At 40.7% G+C, this 6,324-nt stretch overlaps 1 pseudogene; it reads right to left on the bottom strand.

Moving 5' to 3' along the window:
* Positions 1–1,376: 1,376 nt before the first annotated feature.
* Positions 1,377–3,413, bottom strand: LOC102823181 (annotated as a pseudogene).
* Positions 3,414–6,324: the final 2,911 nt, after the last annotated feature.

The following is a 6,324-nucleotide window of genomic DNA, read 5'->3' as shown; positions in this document are numbered from 1 at the left end:
GTTTTCTGTGTTCAGGGCACTCATCTGCAAGTAGTTTAAGGAAGGCCTTGATGGAGCTGGTTTTTGTGTCTGTTAGGATCACAAGTCAGCTGGAGGCAGAGTGACTAGTTAAATTCTGATCTGGTGGCTCTATGGGTTCTGTACGTTTGGAGTACAGTCCAACTGAATCCAGGCTCCCAGCCACATGACTTCCAACTTCAGGAGAGCAGGGTGTGTGTTGGGGGTATATGAGGGTGAGAGCTGGTCACACCTCTGATTACCAGGGGAATCTGGGGCAAAAAGAAATTACACTTTTCCTGTAGCCTGTGTTAATCTGCTTTGCCAGGCCACTTTCTATTGTCAAAGTTGCTCACAAAAGTTCAAAGTTGTTGCATTGCATCTGACCAGCCATTAATCTTCCTCTCTTGCTTGCTCAGTTTCTCTTCCCACCAAGCAATCAATCCACTTAATCCAACCTTTCTTCTGAAGTCAAGGCTCAAGAATTTTCATCTGTATCTGCTTCTTTTGGTTTCTTGTATTTTTGTTGTAGAGGGTCCCTATGTAGTGTGTCTGTCTAGAACTGCCATCTTGCAGGAAGTTCTGCTGTATCTTTTTTGAGTTTCCTTCTCATTGTTTTGTCTTCATCAAAAGTGGTGTATTAAAATCTTCTACAGCATAGTGGTTATGAATCAGGCTGCTAACCTTAAGGTCAGCAGTTAGAAACTACCAGCTGTTCCGCAGGAGAAAGATGAGGCTTTCTGCTGCCATAAAGATTTACAGCCTCGGAAACCCTGTACAGGGTCGCTATGAGTTGGTTCCGACTCCATGGCACATAACTACCACCACTATTTTTTGTGGAGTTGTCTGTTTCTCTTTTCAGTTCTGTCAAAGTTTGATTCGTGTATTTTGTGGTTCTTTCATTGGGTGCATAGTTATTAATTATGGCTATGTTGTCTTGTTGGATTTACCCTTTAATCATTATATAATACCCTTCTTTGTCTCTTATGCTGGTTTCTGTCTTAAAGCTAATTTATCAGAAATGAGTATGGCCATTCCTACTCTCTTTTGATTACAGTTTACTTGATATATGCTTTTCCATCCTTTGATTTTTAGTTTATTTTAATCTTTGTGTCTAAGGTGTTTTTCTGGTTGGTAGCATATTGATGGATCATGTTTTCTTATCCATTCTGCCACTCTGTGTCCCTTGACTGGCACATTTAATCCTTTTACATTCAGTGCAATTTGCAGTAGGTATGAATTTACTATTATCATTTATTGTGGGTTTTGTGAGTGTGTGTGTGTTGCCGATCATTTCTTTTTTCTATACATTTTTCTGTGCTGAGTTAATTTTGTTTAAGAATTTACTTTTCTTTTTCTTTTACTCTTTTACAAATGAGCTATTTTATTTTTCTTTCTGTGGCAAGACTGTCATGGAGCCTGGATATTTCAGGCTCATATGCATCCATGACTAGTGTCCCACTGTAGTCAAAGAACTTAGCAATGGATTTGGTGAACTCAGCTTCCCACTGCTGCTTTATTCTCACATGGATGAAGGTCATCTTCAGGGTGTATTTGTCATCAAACCATTTGAGACTGGAGGACAGGTGGCAAATATCATCAGGATTCATTCCTGTAGGATCTTTCCTGTGGGCCTGAGAAAGATGCTTTTCTCTTTATATGAGGTATCCCCATCATCACAGAATAGGATGTGACACAGAAAGTTAAAACTGGTTTTGATTCTGTTTTGTTGCTATGTACTGTTGAGTCGGTTCTGACCCATAGTGACCCTTTAGAAAGTTTCCAAGGAGCGACTAGTGAGCTTGAACCACCAACCTTGCAGTTCAAACTGACTTTTCAGTCTAGCGCATTAACCCACAGCGCCACACCAGGACTCCTTCGACTCTGTAAAGGGGTAAATATAATCCCAACTCAAAACCACTATGGCAAAAAGACAGGATTTCGTACAGATGGTGAGGTGATTATCAATTAAACCAAAATTCCACATATACTTGTACTTTTTCAGAAGTACTTTTTGACAGAATCATCCAAAGGATTTTTCACAGCAAACCATGCCATTTGTCAATTTTTACAGGTTTACCATCAATCTTCCACTTCTCCAAAAAGTCACTTTAGTTACTACGTGTCCTGCAACTAAGACCACGGTCAGACCCACTATTGCCTCCACCACCAGCACTTCACCCACCCTGTATATCCATTGTTGTCATCCTGTCTGCCTCTAAAGATTTTCTTTTTATTTCCTTCATTGCTGTTGATTTTGTGTTTATTAAATCTATGGTTTTCTTCCTTTTTAAAATTTTTGGTTATGAGGTTTATGCTTCGGATGATCCTTAGAAACTGGAATTGAGAAAAAGGCATTAGCCAGATCAATAGCTTCATACGAGGTACCAGGAGATGTATTAATTTGCTCAAGCAATGAAACAATATCTGGAACAGCAGCTTCAATAGTAGTAAAGTTTATGACCAGGTTAAGTTTACTATAATTCACTGTCACTCTCCAAGATCCATCTGGTTTTTTTTGCACAGGCAAGATAGGCTAGTTAAATGGGTGGTGGTGGAAATGACCACTCCTGCATCCTTCAAGTCCTTGATTGTAGCACTAATCTATGCAATCTCTCCCAGAATGCAGTATTGCTTTTGGTTTACTATTTTGCTACGTAAAGGTAGTTCTAATGGTTTCCACTTGGTTTTTCCAACCATAATAGCCCTTTTTCCACATTTCAGAGATCCAATGTGGAATTCTGTCAGTTGTTGAGTATCTTTCCAATTATGCATTCTGGAACTGGAGAAATCACCATAGGATATGTTTGAGGACACACTGGACCCACAGTGAGATGGACCTTTGCCAAGAGCCCAATAATAACTTGACCTCCATACGCCCCCCACTGTAGGTGGTAGGTCACAGTGATGTTTTGGGTCTCCTGGAATTAGTGTCAATTCAGAGCAGTGTCCAGTAATTCCTGAAAAGTCTGATTATTTCCTTTCCCACAGAGAACAATCACCCTTGTAAAAAGCCCTTTGTGGTTGGCTAGAAGAAAAACTAACAGCTGGCAGCATATTGGGGTCCTTCCTCAAGGGGACCTGGCCACTCCTTCATTCAAGGGGCTATGGGTATTTAAACTTGCTCAAGTCTGAGAACTGATTGAGAGACCATGATTCTCTATTCTGGTGATTCAAGTTAGACTGCTGTTCACTTTACCCAGCGTTCTTCCTTTAGTACAAATCAAGTAAATATTTAGTAGGTTTCCCATCTATTTCACTCCTAGGGACAACCTGCCTAATTAGTCAATGCCATAAATCCATACTATTCTGAGTCATACTATTCTGATTACTGCTTCGATTCTACTGTCTATTATGATAACCACACCCATTTTGTCTTTGTTGATTAAGTGCTGTCACTTGGCCCCTACCACCATGGTTCCAATCAGCCCCATTGTAGTTAGGTGTCTTATTCAATTAGGGCACTTCCCACTGTCAAATCTGGTTTATATAATATAGCAATCACAGCAGTCTTTAAGGATACTGGTGCTCCCTTCACAAATTTATTCTTTACTGTTTTGGTGAAAGGTATGTCCTCTGGGCTCTCCATGTGTGGGCTTATGGGATTTCTCCTGATAAATCAATGCACTTTAATATGCCAATTTCCCAAAGCTTTTGGATTCCTACCTCTACAGAATACTAAGGCAGGTCTGGTACTTCAACTTGATGAGTTGTAGGCCACTGTGCAGTCCATACTTCAGTGAACCAACCACATAGACTTAGATCCTTCCCTAACCTCTAGAGCTGAAACACTGAATGAAGAATATGTACTTAGACTCTTACTGCACCCCAGCTGCATCCGTGTGCCCCTGGACTGCATTCCCGCCCAAGTCACAGCACCCACGCCCACCTCGGACCCTGGAAAGTATTTGCAAGAAAGTCCGACTTGATGGCGGAATAAACAGAAGGGAGGTACAGAGTCTCATCAGCGAAGGCAGAGAAAACCGGATGAAACAGATTGGAGGGACGTCCTGGAACTCTGAACGTCATATAAAGTGAGGAGGCACTGATTCGGGTGCTTAGTTGTTGGTTGTTAAGTGTCATCGAGTCGGTTCCGACTCATAGTGACCCTGTATAGGGTTTCCAAGGAGCAGCTAGTGAGCTTGAACCTCCAACCTTGCAGTTCAAACCACCTTTATAGTCCAGCACATTAACCCACAGCAACACACCAGGGCTTTGAAGTAGCAGCAACAAAGAGAGTGACTTCAGAATCAAGATTGTCTGTGTGCCTTAGCCCTTGCAAAACAATGAGCGTGGGGACAGCAACAAGTTCGCTCTCAGCGTAGAAGCCGCCCATCCATCTTTCCTTCAACTCCCCACTACACACACACACCCTCCCCTCCCACCACCACCCCCCGGCCATGTCTGGGTATATCTACGTGGGTGGAAGTGTACTCCCAGGGAATGTGCAGCTTTGGGTGCACAAAGTTGGCAATGTGCGGAATGATTAACACTGACCTCCTGAGTTGCCCAGGGAAAGGATTTGCCCAAGGCCCAAACAGGAAACATCTGTAAGTCTGGGTCAGCTTTGTAGACTAGAATCCATTTTTTTTCTGTCCACTAAATGGCACCAAACAATTACTTCTATTTTCCCAGGATTTCTTCCCCTCCCCCCCCACCCCCTTTGGTTTTTATTTTTTATTTTATTTTAGGTTATTGCTTTTTTGATTTTACCAAACCTTCAGAGAAGACCTGACACCTATTCTACTCAAACTACTCCAGAACAGAAATGAGTGGAAAACTTCCTAATACAGTTTACAAAGCAAGCATAACCCTTATACCAAAATCAGGGAAGAACATCACTAAAAAAGAAAATCATAGACCAATATCCCTCATGAACATAGATGCAAAAATTCTCAACAAAATCCTAGCCAATAGAATTCAACAACATATCAAAAAAATAATACATCATGACCAATCAGGATTCATTCCAGGGATGGTTCAATATTAGAAAAACAATCTACGTAATTCATCACATTAAAAAAAGGACAAAAATCACATGATTATTCCGACTGATGAAGAAAAGGTATTTGACAAAATCAAGCAACCACTGCTGATAAAACACTCAACAAAGTAGGAACTGAAGGTAAATTCCTCAGCATAATTAAGAGCATACATACAGAACCAACAGCCAGCATCACTCTGAACGAGGAGAAACTGAAAGCATTCCCTTTGCAAACAGGAACCAGACAATGATGCTCTTTATCACCACTCCTATTCAATATTGTACTGGAAATCTTAGGCAGAGCTATAAGGCAAGAAAGGAAGATTAAAGGTATCAAAATTGGCAAAGAAGAAGTCAAACTCTATTTGTAGATGATATGATCCTATACATAGAAAATCCCAAAGACTCAGGAAAAAAAAACAAAAACAAAAACACTGGAAATCATTGGAAGATTCAACAAAACGATGGTACAGAAAGTCAAAACAGCAATGGACTGAGAAAGGCAGCATGCCTGTGGACAGAAGGCTGGCTTGCAAAATATGCCCTTTGGACATTTAAACAAATATATATATTACAATGTGTACACCAAAAAAACTTTTTTAAAAAAGTAATGAGGTAAACACTGTTGGCTAAGGGTACATGGAAGGAGCTCTGGTAGCGCAGTGGTTACGAATGGGGCTGCTAACCTCAAAATCAAGGTCAGCAGTTCGAAACTATCAGCTGTTCCGCAGGAGAAAGATGAGGCTTTCTGCTCTCGCAACTGGAAACGCAGTGCAGGGTCACTATGAGTCCGAACCGACTCCACGGTACTTAACAACAACAAAAAACAAAGGGTACATAGAGGGTACTGTAATCATTACATTGATCTGCTTAATGTAAAAATGGTGATCGGTTCTGTAAGTCCTCACTCACTCAATACACAATAAAAGCTTTAAAAAAAAATCTGTGCTTAATGGGCCCATATCAATAAATTTAGACTGATCCGTTATGTTCCTTGCATCATTATCCTACACCCTTAATAGCCATTCCCACACATATTCTCCTAATATCTGTTTCTACATATTAGAAACATCAAGCAGTTATTTTGGAGTGCTGCATACTTCTTCCTGGGGTTTGATGGGATTTAAATCTAATCACCAGCCACTCCTAAGAAACCTTATAAAGGGTCGCTACGGGTCAGAACAGGCTCGATAGCACTTAACAACATCAACAACAAATTGACAAAGAAAAAGTAAAACGCTCCCTATATTCAGATGATAGAAAATTCCAAGGACTCAGCAAAGTGGTAGGGTATAAGATCAAGATACAAAAATCATTTGGATTCCTCTACACTAAGGAGCTCT

The sequence above is a fragment of the Chrysochloris asiatica genome, unplaced genomic scaffold (assembly GCF_000296735.1).
Source record: "Chrysochloris asiatica unplaced genomic scaffold, ChrAsi1.0 scaffold00315, whole genome shotgun sequence".
Lineage (NCBI taxonomy): Eukaryota > Metazoa > Chordata > Mammalia > Afrosoricida > Chrysochloridae > Chrysochloris > Chrysochloris asiatica.
This window is presented reverse-complemented; position numbering and strand designations above follow the sequence as displayed.